The sequence below is a fragment of the Drosophila ficusphila genome, unplaced genomic scaffold (assembly GCF_018152265.1).
Source record: "Drosophila ficusphila isolate 14025-0441.05 unplaced genomic scaffold, ASM1815226v1 contig_412, whole genome shotgun sequence".
NCBI classification, from domain to species: Eukaryota; Metazoa; Arthropoda; class Insecta; order Diptera; family Drosophilidae; genus Drosophila; species Drosophila ficusphila.
Window position 1 is genome coordinate 3008342 of NW_025064326.1, and position 21025 is coordinate 3029366.

Below are 21025 nucleotides of genomic sequence, written 5' to 3' on the forward strand. Positions count from 1 at the left end.
ATCAAAAAGTCAGGAATTAGTATAATTTTATTGGTCGGAAGGCAAGAGGTAAAAAAGGGCAGCGGTGGCAGCCATAAGAATGACACATGCCGGCTCTTTCGCACTCAGGCACACAGATACCCAACACCAGTGCAAACAGACTGCCAGCTAAATGCATTTTAACTGCCTTTTGTTGTTGCACTTGTTTGTTTGTGGAGATGACTCTACGTTTGGTAACTCGGCTCTTTCCTCGACTCTGTTTTTTTTGTTTTCGACTCTGCAACACCCGCGCATGCGCAGCCAACGTGACTCTGCCACAAAAGATCCCAGTTGCTGTTGCTGTTGCAGTTTTTGCAGTTCTTGCTGCTGCTGCTGCTGCTGTTACCAACTAAGCAGGTGCTGCCAACCAGCCAGCAAGACGGCGAATATCTGGGCTTGGGAGGTGGAGCTGGCCCAGCAACTTGCACATTGGCAAGAAGCTGCTAGTTGGCATTCTTAAAGGTCTGATTAGGGTGGAGGAATCAGTTTATACAATTGAACATGAATAATATAATCTTGTAATATATAGAGTTGCATTTATATGAATTTCTAACAGTGAGAATTATCTACATTACTTTTCTTCTGCACTACAATAAGTTCTATAAGGAAGTTTGCCAAGTTACATAGAGTAACCTAATTACTTGACCCACGGAAATGAAGCTGATCTGCGAGAACCTTCTGTCTATTCCTACTCACATCCCATTCAAGTCCGTTGGCGTCGTCTGGTCGAAGGACTGACCAAATGGAGCGCTGGCAGACACTGTGGCTTTGCCACACATGGCCAACTGGCGCCACGGCTGCTTAAGTAGCCTTTGTTCCTGGCCAGTTCTTCACTTGTCGCCGTCTGTCCGGCACTTGTGCTTCCTTCTTTCAGCGGGCATCGAATTTCCCGGCTATTTCTCTAGTTCCCCGGAAGATGGTGGAAAGGGAAAAATACTATCTCTTTATATATATGTAATTCATTTTTGTACTTTTTCTTAAACCGAGTTCTACTTGTGTAGAATGAGTTTTTCTTAAATCCAAAATCTTGATTACATATTTAAAACTTTCAAGCTTGTACTAAATTTATTAGAGATATAAGTATCCCTTATATAGTTCTCCAAAGCTCAGCTTACATTTCTCTATTCATCATAATTTGGTTTGGTTAGTTTCTACAGATACAAATCCCATCCTCGGTCGACGCTTTGGCTGCTTAACCCCACGATGCCCCACCTCCGCGCGGTGATTCATGCCCATTGGCGCACAGAAGAACTCCACTCGACGGCCACGCACACAGATACACAGGCACAGACACAGATACACAGATACAGATTCCGAGAAGAAGGCGGGCTCCAAAGTTCGTGGAGATCCTTTTGTATGTTAATCGTCTGTCTGATTTGTCCGTCTCTGTGTGCTCTTCTGTTCTGCTGTTCTTCGGTTCTGGTGTTCTGGCGTTCCTACGATGGTGTTGGTGTCGTTATGTGCTCCTCCTTCGACTCGCTCTGTCTCGCTCCCCCCTCCGATGGGCCGCTGCATCCGGCAGATAAACAGATACAGAATCATTTGCCCTGTGGAATGCCGGCTCTCCACTCAACTTTAATGGCACTTAATTACCTTTTGCACGGCCCTGCTTATCGGACCACCAGAAATCTGAGTCCTTGGACGGCTTATCGCCGTTTGCCATCCCTGGCGCTACTTTCACTGGTCGACAGAAAGAAAGAGCGTCAGTTGGAAATACGAAATCCATTATCAGCCGGCGTTCATTTATCAAGTGCTCGTGTGTCATTTGTTAGGGGCAAGTGCCTGGCAAAAACATCTCGCAGCGCAAAAATCCAAAGCAAAGTCGAGCTCCGGATGAGAGGCAGGATGGGGGTTCTAGACGGCTGTCTACTGACCACATGCCAGGACCTCTTTCACAGCAGGATCGCCCGATTCCGATCCCGATCCCTTTGCGCTCTCTGTTTTCCCTGGCACGCAACGGGGGCGTCCGTCCTAATTGTCCTCGAAGAGGATGCGGGTTCTACGACTGGGATAGTTTAATCAAAGTCCAGGAGACAGGATACTCGAAAGTAACCATCTTTCACAACTAAAGTAACTAAGAAAAGGGGAATTCTACAAAGCTGTTCTTTCTTTTCTATACCTCTTAATTAATAGTAAACTGTAATATATACAAGTTGTAAATACAATCAACCAGCTTACAAATTAAACGTATAATTGTGATATATAACCTCGTAATATTTCATAAGGTTAAGGGTGACCCAATAAAGATATCGTTTTCCCGAAAACTGCCCTCCCCCAATTAGGCAACATAATATGCCCACTGTAATGGGCTCTAGTGTTTCAGCTGCCTCGCCACACAGTTTATCAACAAATGGACCTCATTAGGGGATCCTTTATACGTGCCCATTGATTCGCTCCGTTTCGCTGGGCTGCTGGCCGACTGGCTAATCAATTACCTCCGAGCGAGCGGCCGGCGAACAAAAGTCGCCAAACAATGCCGCTTGGCACGTGGACGGCGACGAGAGCCTTTCACCGCCGCCTGCCTTCAACTTGATGGAAAGGTGACAGTCACAGTCACTTCAGAAAAACCAGACCGACTGCAGATACAGATACATCTACAGGGGAACAGATACAGATACAGATACAGATGCGGAGACAAAAACACAACCTCAGAGGCAGCCGCAAAACTGCAGGCGGACGAGGCAAGTACAATCTGAGCTAAAATCCGATTCCGAATGCGAATCTGAAAACGAATACGAATCCGATTCCTGGACAATTGTTGCTCGACTGGCTCCCTGGATTCTGGATTCTTGTTGGCTCCGCTGTCTTTTGTTCAATTAAAACGTTATTATTGTGTGTTTTGCCCCGGCGATGAATGACAAACTGGCTGTAAACTGCAACTGGGGACTCGGAGTCTAAGTTGCATCTTGTGAAAGCTGATCCTGAGCGTTTTGTAAGAAGCGGGGCATGGATATGGGTTTCGGTCTGGGTCTTAGCTTGGTTTTCAGTTTTCAGTTTGGGTTCGGGATCTTGTGGTAATTCGATGCCGCCGCCGATGTCCCTTCCTTTGTTGTCGTCGGAATCGTTTTGTTTGTTTATAAATTGGTAACAAAGCCTCCTCCGCTGGCCATTAGCCATCAGGATCAGCAGTTGATTTATGCATTTCTGGCCGTAACCCAATACCTTTGAGGCGTTTTATTAGCGCCAGTTAATAATTCCCCTGGGAACATTGCAATTAAACATGAGCGGTTAATAAAGGCAGTTCCAGAGTCCATTATTTTGACTTGATTGATTGCAAAGCCCTCAGCAATTTACAATCCATTTATGGTTTATAGAGAGTATGAAACTCTCTTCTCTAAAGAAGAGCCTTCTTGCACTCGTCAGCGGCGTGAGGCAATCCCAAGTGGAAATGGGGAGGGAGCCACATGGCTCCCACTTTATGGAAACAGTTTGAATTCGAATTAACACAGCGGGCAGCCGCATAAGCATTAAAAGTCAATTGCAATTAAGTTCGGTTGAGCATCCACGTATCTTTTTCGAGGGGACGTGCGAGAATATCAAAGGTGGATGGCTGGGAGCCCTCTCGAGTGGGCCACAAATCAAATTGGCTCCCTGATCCATGGATCGGAGATCGCGGATCGAAGATCGGAGTCGGGAGCTAGCGCCATCGATAAAACTTAAAGGCCACCATAACTGTTAAGCCGAATGGCGGCAAATTGCAGCGCGCATTCAAATTTATTACTAATTGGGTGTGAATTGCAGGCGGCGCAAGTGCAACATGCTGCATACAGCATCCAGCATGCAGCATAATCGAAAGGGGTGCTAATTGATAGGCCTTTGATCTGCGCCCTCTATTTATTTACTGCACAGCGATTGTAAAACAACGGATCGGGCATAAAACAAACATCGCCATCGCCTCCTCGGCATGGGGAAATCGGGCTGGATCGAATGAAATGAAATGCAATGCAATGAAACGAAATGAGATGGTAAGTAAATGGGCTGTACTCCACTTAATCGCCGCGTAATTTCTGGGCCTGCAGCCAATCCGTTGGCTGCACATCAAAATCATCATTAGCACCGCGGCGACTCGGGACTGAGGAGTTGGGAATCGGGTTCTTCGACACATTGCCGTAATGGTCGCATTACTGTCAAGTGCCCAACGGAAGGGAGACATCAAATTTTATGATTTCATAAATATTTAACCAGCGTTTCAATCCAGCGATCCCCACACACTCGCCTTCAAGAGTGGCCCCTTGTTTACACTAACTATTTTGGATCTCCCAGCAGAACAGCAGAACACATTAATTTACTTTGTCTTCGGGCTGTAAACACTCATTTCGTTTCATTTACTGTTGCCAAGTCTTCTTTTCTGGCCTTATCTGCTGGCTTTCTGTGGTACTATAGTTGCTACCACATAAACTAGGCGTAATGGCGCAATAATCGCCACTTACATAAATGTTGCCCAATATCCATTGTTGATTTTTATGTATCGCCACTTGAGCTTTTCTCGCCTGTGGGATTTCTGCAGGTTATTAAATTAATTGCACTTGATGGCTTCAAGAGGTTTGGGGAAATCATATTGCAGGATATTTTGTAATCTGGAAAGCAGTTTTGTTTATGGATTGTATGCAAAGGTTTTTAGAGTATTCCAATTCTGAATGTAACTATGCAAATTTCACACCTTGTCCTCTTCCTATTTGCATCCTTTTTTATCTCGAAAAGGTGGCCCCAATCCGGAGCGCGTAAACACCGGCGAATCCATAAAGTTATGTTACACTTTCCATGCTCCTCAGGAAAGCCAATCAAAAGAGCCATAAAATAGGCGAACTTAGCGATCACTCCAATCCAAACAAAGGCGGGCGCTAAACTCGACACGATATTACCACCGACTTTGTTGCCGAGATGATAAAATCGTTTGAGAATCTGTCACCTTGTCGCCATAAATTCGCAGCTCGGAGGCGGCAAAAAACCACAAAACAAGCGCAAGACGAGGTGCCGATGATGGGGAACACAACTTGGCAATCCATGGAGCAGGGAGCATGGAGATGGAGATCCGAGATCCGGAGGGGAAGTCTCTGGGGGAAGGCACTGCACTGAGTTTACATACTCTTGGTCTCGTAAATTGTAAACAAAATTATTGCAGCGATTGCCGAATTAAGTGCAACCGCAAAACGAAATTCAATTTGAGCAGAATGCTGTTTTGTTTGTTTGTTCGCACGGCTTTTGCTTTTGCTATTGTTGTTGTTATTTTTGTTATTGTTGTTTTTGTTGTTGTTGCTATTGGTATTGCTGCTTTTGACCCAAAGAGAGGGATTGCGGACCAGCCTCGCCCCAATACATATATCGATATTGATCTATTTTTGCCCCCACTGCCAGCCTGCCAGCCAGCCAGCCAGCGGTAACTTGTTTATTTATAAGGCTCATGTTTGACATTGAAAATAATTTATAAACTCTGTTGTCCGCACAATTTATACACTTATACACTCGCTATTTACGAGCTTCATTCATAGGGAATCCGCGGAGCGATTCGCTCATTTCGAATGCAATTGGCCGCGCGGCACAGATGTGCTGTGCAGCACTTAACTGTAGGCCCAAAAATGGTTAAAGCCATTCATGTCAGGAGCCGGGCCAAAGGAGCCGCATTGATCAGTATGCAACATGGGGCAGCAACATGTTGAGCAGCCGCAATGTTGCCGCAACAATTCCGTCCAATTGCTGCGAAATGTTGCCACTGCCAGCTGGCATCTTGTAAATGCGCCGCATGACAATGAACGCAAGACGAGACGAGAAGAGATGAGATGGGAAGAGCCTCGCCCCATCCACATCCACATCCACATCCACATCCTCCTCCGAATCCCCATCCCCATCCCAGACCATCCCGTTTTGGGCAGGACAAGCTATTCTCCTCCGATCCGTTCTAGTCTGGCCCGGTGAATGGCTCTGACTAACTGGCTGACTGCCTGACTGGCTGTCCACAGTGCGTATGAATGGAGACAGGCGCTCGTCATCAGCTCAGCGCTTAGAGATGGCAGCGTGAGGGCTTTTTATTAACAGATATCTTATATATGTATATTAACAATAAAGATAACAGAAATAGATAAGATAATCTCTTAAGCTTAGTGAAATTATATAATTAATACAATATGTGAAATTCGGAATACGAATTAATATATACTTGAATCTGTTACTAGTACCATTCTATTTCCCTTTCCAACCAAAGGTATTTTACCTCCCCATCAAATATTTCCCTTTACAACTGCCAAGGCGATAAATCAAGGCTCTCCACCTTTGGACCCTCGGATAGTCGATCTTATCGACGGTGCCATCTCGAAGCTGGGATCTCGGCAATCTTCTAATTTCGCATGCAGCCGCAGACGCGGACTCGCCTCGATTGCCAGATCGCGTGCATTGCTCATATATGGCAACGGGCGCGCATGGCGCACGTTTTAATTAGGATAATGAGTTGTTTCCGGGCTGACATCGGCGGAATGAGCGGCTGCCGCGAGCAGATTCATTCGGTTGGCCAACTCGACCAGTTGGCGAGTCAGTCCAGTCCATCAGCAGTCCGGGCCATAAATGGAGCTACCATGTTGGAATTACAAATCGTTGTAAGTTTAATTAAAAATTAATAAATTTATGAGTTGCCATTCGCATTAGCCATGCCAATTGTCTGGCCAGGAGCAATGCGGTGCGCGCTGTTGCAATGCGGCAATCTTGCAATGCTGCAATGTTGCCATGTTGCTGCCCGGTCCTCGTTGATTTATTGCTGCTCCTCCGAGAGAAGGAGAGACTGTCAGGCGTCTGCCGGCTGGCTTTTCTCAGGTCCTGCAATGCCACGAACTCTCGAGGTATTCTACTTTTAAATGGGGTTACAATTAGTGATCCTAGAGGTATAGTTGTAAGGACGAAGTGAAGTCAAAACTTCTTCAGCACAAAACTTAAACGCAGCTTCCTTAGAAACCCACCCATTACCTAAAAAGTTTTATGGTACGACACTTTAAAATTAAATGAAAATTGACACAGTTATGGGTTCTGGAAGTCCAGTTTCGGGTCAGTAGGATATAAACCATTGAAAGCTTGGAAAAATCTGACATGAACAGGGGTTAAAATTTCGACCACATAAAAATGAAAAATTTTGAATAAAGGTTTATTAAAGATGCGATTTCAAACATTTAGGGATCGGACCAAAATTGTGATAGTTGTGGTAATATTTGGTACCTATTAGTTATATTTGCTTTTACTGAAAATGGGTCAACACAAAGTTGCAGTAATTCTTGTTGTAAATACAGCCGAAGGAAAGGATTCAAGGCTCACCGCCTTTTGGTGGCGAGTGATGCGCCCTTTGGCCACTTCAGTTGACTAATTGCCAGGATTTAAATATCTCTGGATGGTGCAGCCTGAGATGCGATTGTGATGATGTCCCCTGACAGGTTTTAGCTCCTTTCGGACGTCATTCACACTTCCGCACTGCCACGTTGGTGGCCCGGCGCTAACTCCTGGATTTGGGTTTCGGGTGCCGGTTCCCAAACAAACACCAAATATTAGCGCTCGCCCTTTCAGCGGCAGTGGCTACAGCTAAGGTGTCTGGCTATCCCTATCGGATCCCAGATGCGATCCAATCCAATCCCGAAGCAACTGGCACTTCGGTGATGTTGTTTAATTGCCCCTCTGACAGACGCACGCATGTCAAGCACAAATCAAAGCGAAAATCACAAGTAGATACTGATTCGGATTCGTGGATAGATCGGTCTATAATGCGGCTAGCTCGCTCTAGCTGCGTTTGCGTTAATTTTTTGTTTATTAGGCGGTAAATATCAAAGTTGAGCATAAATCAAATGCTGGCTGGTACATATCCCACAGATACAAATACAGATACAGATACATTTACAGGGGCACCGGGCGATACTCTCGTTGTTCTCGTTGTTGTGTCGAAACTTTTGATTTTATTCCAGCTGGGTTTTTGGCTGCGTTAATTTGTACGTTCTACAAAATGCAACTTGTATCTTGTATCTCACGGCCTGTTTGTTTGTTTGTTGCTGCTGCTGCTGCTCTGTTTGTTTGCGTAGCTTGTACGCTCACTTGGCTCTGGGTTCTGTTTAGTTTCAATAACCATTTTCCAATTAACACGAAACGCGTGTTTTTCACGTTAATTAATACAGAACTTTTTATCAATATTTGCAATAAAAATCAATCAGCAGCTTTTGCAATTAATCAACATCAAAAGCAAAGCGCTGCTCCCCATCCAGTCTTTTGGCCAATGGATACAGCTGCGAGCTGTGAGACTTAGATACAGAATCTGTAGTACAGATACAGATACAGGTGTATTGGCCCAACAAGTGCTGCCAAACAAGAGGAACAAGTTGCCGCCACGCTTTTCTGCGCCGTTGGCGCCTTCCAGCGAAAAGCGTCTGTGTTTTCCCGCCCGACCTTTGATCACTTTTCTCGGTACGAAGTGCGCCTTATTCAAACATGCTTATATAAGCATTATATAAGCAAATTAAAACTATTATCTAACGGCTGATTCCAGGTAGAGCACGCGAAATTTATCGACCGAATTGCATTTAACTAAATGTACTTGTAAACAATTGCCGGGAAAATATAGCCATCCATCCGAGAGTGAGTGAATTAGGGCTACCACGGCGAAAGAGTAAGTCAAGGTCAACAGAGTTAACCAGAGGAGATCATATCAAATGCGCAAATAAAAAAAATCCCAGGATTTTCCACAGACCCAAGGTGATTATGATTTATGATCAAGATCCATTTTTATTGAGTAAAAATGCCTTGGCATTTGAACTTTAAAGATCACCTCAGCACGGCTGGTTGACCAAAGTTCAACAGCTGCTCGGATGAGTTCCTTCTGAACTTCCCTCACCTTCGATTCCAGCCACCCATATCCCAAACGCAGACATTTTCCTGGCGTTGAAATCAAGTGCATTAATTTATTACACAACAAACAGATTGCTTCGCAAATCAAATACAAGAAAAGTGCATGGCAGCCGCATAATCAACACAATTTGTGCGTTACGCCTGGATGCGACGACAGACGAAAGAGGGGTGGTGAAAGGGGGGAGGGATATGTAGGAAAGGGGATCCGAATTTGTTAAGACCGATCCGCTGGCGATTTTCAGCCAAGCATACCGACCAATTCCCGCTCGTGCGCATCTCAAATAGGTGAACATAGAGCAAATTGTGTTTTTGTTTCAAATCAATGAACCAATTTATAAAAAAAAATCGAAAATATATATTTAAATTTAATTTTAAGTTTAAACTCTAGCAATAAAACCAGACAATAAACAATAATTTAAGGTAGCTTCCTAATTTTAGTTTATGATAGGTTGACCTTCATTAATTTGTAGCTAAAATGGCAATAACCCCTTGGATATTCGTTTGTAAAGTGTGTAGAATTTTCGGGGGGATCAGAGGGGGTGACTGTGTCCCTGGCAGCACACGCATGCCACCCACCAGGTGGAGAGTTCCCCGGAGGCCTTTCCCGTGCTCGGATCGTGCCCAGCATAAAGTGCTACATTTAATTGCGCGCCAAAGCGCTCCATCGCCAGCTCCAATCCCCATACACTATCCCCCCATCGACGATCCGAATCCGAAAGATTGTTCTTTTTCCTCGTCGTCGTTTTGCCCACGGCGTGTAGCGCACTTAATATTTATTGTTTATTTACACAAGCGCATTAATCGCAAAGCGCAAACGCGCCAAAAACGAGCAGCGCAATTCACCGTAAAGGCCCCGTCGTATTTCCCATCCCCAATCGCTTGACCCCTGACCCCTGTCCCCTTCGTATCCAAAGAGTTCGAGAGATCCCCAGCCAGAGAGGGCCAAGTTTTCAACTTAATTTCACCGGCGATTGTTGTATTAGACAGCGAATAAAATGAAAAACAGTGGGGTAAAAAAGCATGAAAAGGAATACATAACCTTTGTTATCACAAATATAAATTTTAGTAAGTAAAAAGAAAATTTAGTAAGTAAGTAGGTAGCTAAGAACCTTTTATTTCAGAATGTATTTCAAAAAACCCAAGCATATATTTAGTTATCCCACTGTCCACCTGATTTTTCCCCACCTGGATCAATGGTAATTTTGAGAACTTATTGCGTTTCAATATTTAGTTTGGAAATGTGCTTTCTTCGCACTAGCTCATTTAATTGCTAATTTATGGTGGCACAGGCACAGGTAGCGATGCCTGTGTTTGAAGCGTTTTTGATAATTGCGATTGCTGATTTGTGGCCAAATTTTTGCAACTTTGTGCCAGCGGGCAGCGCAAAAAGCGACGCTGGCCAGCGGAACAAAAATAAACAAAGCCGAAGAGTAGATGGATGCGATTTCTGGTGTCTTGTGTGTGGTGGGTGTGCGGTGTGTGTGGAAATTGTATGTGGGACGGATGGAGCATACCAAGCCACGGCTATTTTCCCACCGAAAAATTGTTACTTGTCATCCGGGCCGAACTTCATTAATTATGCAATCAGAAGTAGCGGCTAGAGCGATTTAGGGGCATAAATCACACGCTCATCATCGCCGGCGAACGCAATGTTCGACACTAAATTTGCATAATTCCTGGAAGGCCGCGTCATCGTGCCGAAAATGAGCGGCGGTCGGCGAGGCGGTCGGGGGAAAAACGCTCGATCGAGTGGCTTAATAGCTTGGGGAAAACAAGTGAAGTTCAACAGTTTGGAGAGCACTCGAGAGCGCCGTCGAAAGGAAAACACTCCAGTGGCCAGGAATCGCAGATGACTCGGATTCCACATCGGATTCGGATTGGTATTGGGATTGGGATTCGGACTCGTATTCAGCCTAGCCACGGCCTATTGAAAATGAAAATAACTTAATGCAAAGTAAGCGGCCAACAACGACAACGATCAACTGTTCATGAGCAAACAACGTTAACGTTGTACATGGAACACGGTACACGGCCAGCTCGTTGGCTTCGTTGGCTCTTAACGAGGCCGACATCAAACAAAACGCTGGCCAAGCAACAGGCAATGGGCAACAGGCAACCAGGCAACCAGCCAACAAGCCAACAAGGCAATGGGCATCGGGCAGCAGAAGACCAAGATCTCGAGGCTGGGCTTAACTGCTATGTAAACAATTCCTAGGCAACAGCCACACGGCGAATGTGTCTGTGTGCGCCGCTAACATTTCACTCAGCATGCACAAGTCTAAGGGGGATAGATTGTAAAGGGAATCGAAGCTAAGGTACCCTAGAGTATTATAAAAACTACTGAAGAACAGAAGACTAGGAAATAAGTAGTAGAAATACATATTAAAATATTTTGTAAGGATATGTGGCTTATTATAGGTATTGCCTCACCATGGTATCTTAACCTTCAGATGACTAAAAAAATGGTATTGATAAGAACATAACAAAATTTTGTAAATATATGTAAGCAATATCTACTAAGGATGCTAATCTCTTTCATTATCATTTTATAATTATTAATTTTTTAACCCTTCTCCTACTTATACCCCCCAAAATCAATTACTAAGTATCAACTAGATCAATCCACTCTTCGCTCGTCCAATCGCTGGTAATGTGAAAAATTTCTTAGTCAAATATTGACCAGGGCCAAGCAGAAAAGAAGATCCAGAGCTGACGAGGTTGATGATTTTTCAATTTGGGTTTTGTAGTTTTCCGCTGGGCTGATCTTTTCGCCGGCAAGAAGTCGAGGCCTCGTCTTCGACTTCGACTTTGACTTTGACTTCGACTTGGACTCCGGCTTGCAGCACTTTAAAACAGTTCATTTCTTTTGTCAAGGCGTTGGGACGTCCGAGAGAGATTCGTTTTGAGATTGCCGCTCGGCAAATGCGGCTGGCGAATGACAAACAGGCTACCGAACAAGTTAAAATATTTAAACATGTTTAGTGATTTGCTGTTAAGTAGTCGGTAATGCACACGGGCAGTCCAGAAAAAAGAGAATGCAGAGAAAGAAACGGAATACATTTGGCATAGAAATATATATTTATCCCTCTTTTAAAATATTTATTCTTGAAGGATAACAAGCTGCAAAGATTTCAATGCTAGGAGCATGAGTTCAGATTTGGATTAGCGTTCTAATTTGGCCAATTAAACTTTGGCCGATGTGAGAATCGTCAGGTACAGATAGTGACAGCTTTAGCGTTGGCGATGATCAATGATTTAGCGGCAGTTGCAGCTGCAGAATCCGAAGAAGCTGCCCCACTGTTTGTTTATTTATTTGCCTTCGGCTGTTAATAATTTATGTAAGAGCGTGTGGGCACTTGGAAAATAACAAACATTGCTCGCCGGGTGCATCCACAAATCGCTGCTCTCGCCTCTCAGATCTCTGATGTCTGATCTCTGTTAGAAAAGTGTAAAGAAATGCTGTGATTTTGAACTTGACGGATCGAAGTTGGGCGGCTCCCGCCTTTAATTAGCATTGGTAATGAGATTTTAATACTCCCCGTGATGGGTGTGTTTGTGGAAAGCGTCAGCTGCCCATTGCCCATTGATCTCGGCGGCGAATGCGTGATATTTGTCGAGTCATTTGGCCGAGTTCGAGTTGTTTGGCCAAGCTGGGATTTGGCTTTCATTCGAAGCCAGTTCATTGAGATTAACGGTATGCATTGCATTGTGTTTTGGTCGGAGGAATCAAGTCAAATACCAAAATGAAAGTGAAGATCTCATCAATCTTGAACTAAACTATTTGAATACTTCCTTGTAACACCTTTTAAATTGATCCATATAACTGGCAATGACCTCAATAAAAACCTATTTAAAGCAATATGGAAAGCACGGCTGTGGAAAAATTAGAGACACCCACCACTGGCTTATAAATAAATTCACTTTCCGTATATCCCAGAAATGGCCTCGTCTTTCAAAGCGAAATTCCTAGCACTTTTTTCTTCCGACAAGTTTGTGTATATTTATTCTACACATTTTTAAGTACTCCTCTTCAAAATCTGCCCACAACCCTCCGTTGACTGATCCGATTTCCAGCGAACCTTGCCACACATTCGTCAGTGCAACTCGAATCGAAAACAAACCATTAATTCAACGCCCGAAACTTCTATCGAATCGGCGGCTATGGGAAACATCATGCCATATTTCTAATTATTTTTGCATTCGCTAAAAACTGGCTAAAACACTTACAAATTGTTGAAATTCTATTCTTGGAAATACACTTTCAATTATTATTTCCCGCTAGTACACACGCACATGCACATACAGAAGCGGCGACTGGCAAATAAACAAACCGAGTCGGAAAATGGAAAATAGAAGCATAGTCGGCGGAATCCCAAATCAGTGCGAAATATTTGCAATGATTACGTGAGAGAGAGCCGCTGGAGAAACCCTGCGCATAAAAGATATGCCAAAGGCAAATAAATAAGGCGGCTGCAGCAATGGCGAGTATATTTCTGTATATTAAGTGGCCAAAACCGAACTAAACAAATCCGAAAGGCGAAGTGAGAACAAGTGGCACGCATGGGAAGTCTGCCGCAGACCTTATAATAAACAAATGGGCTGCCAGAGCAATTGCACATAGCGAACGATTTAAACATAAACAAACCAAAACAAAAGCCCCTGCCAAACCACCCGAAAAAGCGGCCCATAAAAATTTCAGAGGCACTCGCATCAGCGGCAACTTGTTTTTCCACCGCTAGACAAAATGCCAAATTCACATCCCAATTCGTATCCAAATCCAAATCCAAATCCAGATACTGATTGTGATTCCGATTTCGATTCTGATTCTGATTGTGGGAATCATCTGACGCGGGGCAAAGATGCTGGGACTCTTCGGGGAGATATCTTGCTGTGATTTTTATGCACAACAAGCTGCAGATGAGCAGAAAAAAAAAAAATTAACACAAAAAACGAGAAAAAACAATTTTTAATCGAAACGAATTAATGAGCAGCGCAGAAAGCGAAATATTTTTGTTGAAATCGTTAAAAGAAGCGCACGCCTGCCGATGATGATGATGTCCTGCAGCGTCAGCCAACAGATACAGATATACACAGAAAGAAATATTGTATAAAACAAAACAAATGGTTTATTAATCCCAAAACCTAAATATATACTTTTTATTTATTAGTTTGGGGGTTCAAGTGATTCTGTAAGGAGGAACTAAGCCAAATATTTTTTGGTAAATTTCCTCACCATATGACATACATTTTCTCCATGTGTAGATACATCCACAGACTTTCAGATACAGAAATGCATAGTTGGAGTAGCCGCTTAACCTTGACCACGCCGCCCAGCTGGGACGATGATGCTGCAAAGTTGATTCTCCACAGAAACGCCTGGCGAAACCCCCTCAGATCAGCGCCACCGCAGCCACCTGTAAACGGCTTTTGGCAACAAAATCTGTCTAAATATTTTGTGGCCGGGAGAACGAAACATTTATGATTTGTGGCCGCGCAATGAAAATGCGTTCATGGAAATGAGGCGAGCGCGAATTCGAGGCCAGCAGAAAAAGTCGAGTAGAACTACAACCGCGGAAAGAGAGAAAAAACATATTGCATACATATGCGCGCCTTGCCGGCCGGTGAAATATATTCGTACACTCTATTCGTATCTATATCTATGTATCTGCCCCATGCCATCTCCATCTCCATTTGTATCTGTATCTCCAGCCTGCTCTTGGCCCACTGAAATTTATGTTTGGTCATTAGCATCAACAAGCTCGCCTCGCCTGCCGCAATTAACTTTTCAGAGTATTTCAATTATTTTAATTTATCCGCGAATTTGGCCATCCATAAGTTTTTATGGCCCAGCCCATAAATGCCATAAGTAAGTACGCTTTTCTCGCTTCTCGGCTCCCTCAAAGCGTTCCGTTCTATTGGAACATTCTCAATTTCGATTGACTTTTATGGTTTAATTATTTACACGCGGAAAGTTGCATGAAAATTTCCAAGGCGATCCGATCCGATCCGATCCGTTCGGTAGGCCCAAGTTGGTGGTCATGGCTGATCGGATAGTTCGTTTACCCGCCAAGAGCCTTGGGCCAACTATTGCGCATATTTGTTGATGGGCATCTATATGGGCTGGTGGCCAATAAAACTGATTGAAACGGGGCGGGACTAAAGGTCCATATGCCTGTCAGTCGGACACTCTGATGGAGATGGATTTGGTGGAAGTACACTTATTCAAGGGGAAGTGGAATGGGGATCCATATTTTATCGGTTACTTAGTTTCAAGAACATTAAACTTATTTACAATTTCATTTGCTTTTATCTAAAGACTTCTCTGAAAGAAATCATAGCACAATAAAATATTTTGGGATTCACTCAACATTTATTTATTTTGGTAACCCTCAAATACTTAAATAATTTTCCCCCAAAACTATGATTCTCAGGATAAATTTCACAATTTTCCAAGCCTGTTAGAATATTCCCTCGAAAAACGCTGGTCATGCAATTTCATCGAAAACTGAAACTACTACACATTTTTGCGAAATTTTATTAGATGAAAATGCCGAAAATTCTCCAGGCAAATGTTTCTTTTTACTTTGTGCGAAAAGCTCCAGGTGAGCAACCGCAGATTTTTCCACGCTGGGCCGTAGGCGAAACTTTTCCGCAATATATCAAACAGAGCGGAGTGCTTGAGGGATCACCTGGTGGGCGAACTTCCTGGAAGCAAAGTTCTCCCCAGACAGTTCCCACCGAAACCGAAGCAATTCGGGTGAACTTGAGTGTGAATTCTGATTTCTGATTTTGGGCGCAGATCACTCAGAGTCAGAGGGCCGAAAAAAAACGTGGATAGTGGCAGGCAGCTTCCAGCTGAGCAGAAGCGGCCTCAAATCGATCGCATTAGTATCTTAATCATGCCCGTCACAGTCACAAATTGAGACGATCCATCAGACAGAATTTGAGCCGATTCTCGCCCCCCCGCTCTCCCCGTCCCTTTCTCCGTCTCCGTCTGTCTCTTTCTGGCCTTCAAGCTATCCGGGATCTGCGATCGTTCTCGTAATATCTGCAACCAGTTACGGGCTTTGGGGTCGTAACTATATCTCTGCTTACGTATATGGGCAATCGCACATGACTCGATCGGTCGTTAGTGGGCCGCAAAGTTGCTAATTTATAAATAGCACAGCTAAAATTAACTTTTGCGGTTTGCATTAATAAAAGCAAACGCGATCGGTTTTAACTGGCTGCTGGAATATTAGCAAGCATATTAAATTGATGGCTCTGCGATGATGATCGACTAACTCTAGTAAGGATTTTTAGAGGAATAAGACTACATAAATTAATAATGGTTAAATGAATATTGTAAATGATCAGAAATAAATCTATTATTATTCTGAAGCATTTTATATTATATTATTATTATTTTACTAAAGGGTATCAGCTTGTGGACTACTCTGCAAAAGTCTCCCCTTGAATGATTGATTTGCATGCAAATTCTCGGGCGCATTAGTTTTTATTGCAATTTCTTTGGAACGAGTTGCACCTGAGTTCGAGTGGAGTGGAGCTGGATCTGTTGCACCTGAGTGTGCTGCAGTCCACTTGGTGGCCACATGCTGGGCTTTTCGGGGTTTTCACTTTCAAATCGAGCACGCTTGACGCCGTTTGATTGACAGCCAGGAGTTTGGGTGCCACAAATAGAGCTTAATTAAATTACTATTTACTCGGAGGAAACAATCGCAAGAGAAAGGAGGAGGGGAAGGGGAAGGGGAAGGGGAAGTCGGGGTGACTACTGCCATACATACGTATATAGAGTCGATCTCTGTGCATGCTAAAATAAATAAATAACCAATTTTTAATTGAATTTCTACCTACATTTTTAACCTGTTTGACGGCATTCCGTGGCAATCAACGTCTCACTGCCAGTTGGTGGAGTAGTCGTCGTTGTTGTCGTCGATGACGCTCGTTGCTTTTGTTTTTGTATTTGTTTTTTGTTGCTATTGTTGCTGTTGTTGCTGTTGTTTTAGTCGCTGTTGTTATTGTTTTTGTTGCTTTTATTATATGCATAGTGGGTACACAGAAACAAAAGGGACTTAATCGTTCCCTTGGAAAACACCTTTCTACATTTCAATTGCAGCATATATAAAATGCTTGAAATAGATTTTATTTAGCATAGTGCGGCTTATGTCATTGAAACCATCTTAATAAGTTTTATTTTGCATTTTCTCTCAGTGTACCTGTTGCTGTTATTGTAAATTGCTACAACCAAGCGCCGTTGCCGCCTCAACAAACCTCGTGCTGTTTTTTTCTGCCCCTTCTTGGCGATCCTCTTCTGCCCGTTGTTATTGTGATTTTTTCTTCTTTTCCAACTCACAACAAAGAAGACCTTTTGCAGCAATGCCGAAGGGGAGCGACAGAGACGGGGAGAGTGGGCGCTTATCAGGGCGGCGAGGTGGGGAGTTGAAGGGGGCGGGGGGAGGGGCGAGGGGCGGACCGGCGGAGACGACGAGGCTACCGCCGCCTTAAAAGTGAAGTCAAGTGAAGTGATAGCCGGAGAAGCAGAGCGGAGCTGGAATGATCGCCTGGAACGCGTGTCCCACTCAGACCCCAAAAACAGGGTGACCGAAAAGCCTTATTATCGTAAGATATCAAAGAGGAGGAAAATGTTCATCACAATAATTAGAAAATATTTCTAAAGAAATTTGAAACACACACAAGACATCCTAAGGGTTATGGTATGCTAATTAATATTTAAGAAATAAGGTTAACTAACCGTTTCACTTGAATCTCAAGTTCTTTAGGCACCCTGTATGCGTGTTTGTGTGACTGGCACTTTCTTGTCTTGATAAGCGATTTGCATCAGTGAAAATGGAGCATTTTAGAGCCGGAGACCGCAGCAAAAGTGTGAATGCACCGCAGGATGTTGACTTTACATCCACTCTGACTAACTGGAAAATACCCCCATTACGATAATTATTATGGCAGTAATAGTAGACACGATTGCTTCGTTACATAAATAAATAGATTTCCCTGTTCACTTAGTCTCAATGAAATCATACTTGAAAACAGTTGCGAAAATATGCACTTTATGGTTTGTTTGCGCTGCAATATTTTGTTCGCCGCTGAGGTTTCCTTGAATTTTTGTGGTCGGCAACTAAGACATGTAAATCTTGTTATTGAATGGTTGCAAAGATCTGGATTTCGAATCTAGTTTAAGCTTTTCGAATCCAACCGAAAGTGGTTTCAACTGACACATCCAGCTAACTGTGAAGCCGCCCATAACTATCTCTCTCCGATGATCATGATCATCAAACAAATAAACAAACCGTGGATCAAAACAAGTGAGGGCCGATAGAACAAGTTCTGTAATCAAATAGGCGAGTTGAGGTCAACTCCTTTTGGGCTTTTAAATTGTGATAATTGCTTTGATTAAAGGGAACAGGGGAACTAGAATTGAATGTATGTGCGTATGTGTTTTATAAAAACCTATAAGATAAAATTCAAACAATCTTTGAGATAAAAGTTAAAGTGTAAAATTAATATTGTTAAATTTTAATTTGGGTATTTCCACAGAAACATGAATGAAATAAATCATATTTTATCCGCACTTCTTGTTAGCTAATCGCCAATCAAACTGTTCGGGGAATTTCCTGCTGGCCCACTTATCGAAAACCCAAACATATGTTTGGGGAACCACAAGGTTTCTGCTTTATATTGCTCTGTACTTCCAACTAGGTTTTGCTTCAAAGTCCGCTGATTAATGTCGCACTGCCAGTGCTCCACAAAACACAGTCAAGAAGCAAATGAAAATAATAACAACAGTTTGCGGTGGCCGTTTGTTATCGTTTCGCCAGCAACTCGAACAGCGATTTCAAGTTCGTTAAATCGAAATTCGCCAGCGGCAACAGCTGACTTGCTTCCTTCGAAATGCCAAGAGCGCAAATGCGAATATAAATGAAAAAAATAAATGAAAAAAAAGTGGAATTCAGAATGAAAACAAACACATATAGTATCATATGCCCGATATATAACTGTAAATGTAAATGGTGTCTCTCCATTTGGGGCTTATCGAATAATGAACGCGCGCAAAAATAACTCATAAATAAATAATTAACATAAAACACCAGCGAGCCAAACTGTTTGTATGCGCCAGTGGTGGTGGAGTGGCAAGTGATTTGAACTTTGAAGGCAAGACAAGTTGGGCTGAGTTATGAATTTATCTAAAATCACAGCGTGCTGTCGCCGTCGTGGCTATTTCCCATTTGACAAGTGGTCGGGCCCAAGTGTCAGACATGATAAATCATATATAATAAATATATGCGAGTATCTGCGAAATTGATACGATATTTAGGGGCGGGCGAAAAAGTGAATTGGAAAAGTAACTCAAGTTCGCATATTAGGTATACGCCGCGTTGCCCGCGCTGAGTGAAACCACGGCGTTTAGCATCTTTTGGCCGAAAACCTGTATGGCCGGGTTCTGAAGAAGATGACCTTATACAATATCTTTCTGAGAGAGAATCCAAAATAAAAAGCAAAATTGATCAGTTCTCGATTTGACAGACAGAAGACGTTGCCAAATCGCTTCGTGGGGCCACCTTGAATTCGAGTTCATTCATCTTCGTTTAGCATAGAAGTTTAGCAGGTGACTGAGGTGGGCTTGGTGGCTCTAAAATAATAATTAATATATCTTAAAATTGAAGACACTTAATGATAGTATAAAAGTACATTGCAGATCAGAAAGCAATTCGCATAATTGACTTACAAATTAATTTAGAATGGTTAAATCAATGCTAAATCTGTTTGTAATTTTTTCAAATTATAATAGCCCCTCGAATCACACTTCTTGTGCAATCCGAGTGGTTTTCCAGTCAAGGTGTAGCCCATAAACCTATCGAACGGCAGCCAAAGATATCGGATATCGTTCTCGGCTGCCTTGGGGCGCCACATCAGGCGGAAATCTGGCATCAGAATGGTCCAAACGGTAGACGAAGGTGCAAAGTCCAGGCCAAAAGCACCTGAGGCATTAGCTGCAGCTTGCAGTTTGCAGTTTGCAGTTGCCACCTGCTGCAGCCTCCCCCTTGCCCCCTTCCCCCTCCCCTTGCACTCGTGGGGCAATTCAAGTACAAGCGAATACCAATGAAAATATTTTTGTGGCTGTGTTGTTTGCATGGAAACGTGATAGCAAAAGTTGTTGCTGACCGGGCCAAGTTGTTGTTGCGTTGTTGCCGTTGTTGCTGGCCGCATCTGCTTGTGGAATTTATTTATCGTTAAGAAATGCGTGTAAAATAAGTGAAACTATTGGGAGACTCAAGACGCTGACCAGTTTTCGGAGGGACGAAAGGCGGGGGGCGGATGGGTGGCTAATGCCACCACTTTTGATAAAAAATGTTGGCCTAAGCCAGTTACTTGTTGCTGTTGCTGTTGGTGTTGCTGTTGCTGTTGCTGCTGCTGATGACCAGTAGCCACTTAACTTGGCCGAGAGCGGGGCGGAGTGGGAATGGGCAGCAAATTATTGCCGCATTGCTTAGTTGTTGTTATCAGCAACGTGATTTGCCAGGCCAAGATGAAGATGAAGATGGAGATGAAGATGGAGATGGAGATGGAGATGCTGAGATGGAGATGCTCAGATGGAAGTGGAAGCCAACTTCAACTTGGCTGCTTCATTGCGTGCTCACGATTTTTATTTCATTTTTGTCGAATTTCCGAAAGTGGTAGACCTTCATGGTCTCTTCGTCAGCTGTTGCTATATTTGTGTTGCTATATCTGTTAATACGACCGATGTGTTGCTGATGTGTTGCTGCTGTGTCGCTTCTATGTTGCTGTTGCTGCTACTGCTGCTGCTGCGGCAATGCGGTTGCTTAGTTTTGTTATCGGGTTTTATTTTTGTGCTTTTGCACATTTCGAAGCTATCAATTTCACACCTAGCAGCCAACGGGTTTTTGCGCTTCGCAGATGCAAATGCAAATCGCAATTAATAAACTAATTGAGCCTAGTGGGGTGAACTTTAACACTGATTTAGTGCCCCCAATCGAATTAGCAAGGTAAATCGGATAAAGCGATACGGATTCAGATTCCGATTCCGATTCCGACTCAGATTCAGATTTCGATTCTGATTCGATCGTGTGTTTGATTGTGTGAGTGTGGGATGGCTTATGCAATCGTG

At 43.4% G+C, this 21025-nt stretch overlaps 1 protein-coding gene across 2 annotated transcripts in view; it reads right to left on the bottom strand.

Annotated features, from left to right (window-relative positions):
* Positions 1-21025, bottom strand: part of LOC108092493 (protein decapentaplegic) — a 32907-nt gene that overhangs the window by 10402 nt on the left and 1480 nt on the right. Inside the window, exon 1 of one of the 2 annotated variants that reach the window (XM_017192092.2) lies at positions 16738-16759. The exons of the other annotated variant lie outside the window; for it this stretch is intronic. The gene's annotated coding sequence lies outside the window, so the exon portion shown is untranslated. Of the gene's footprint in view, positions 1-16737; positions 16760-21025 lie in introns of those variants that run through there. 2 annotated transcript variants of the gene reach the window in all.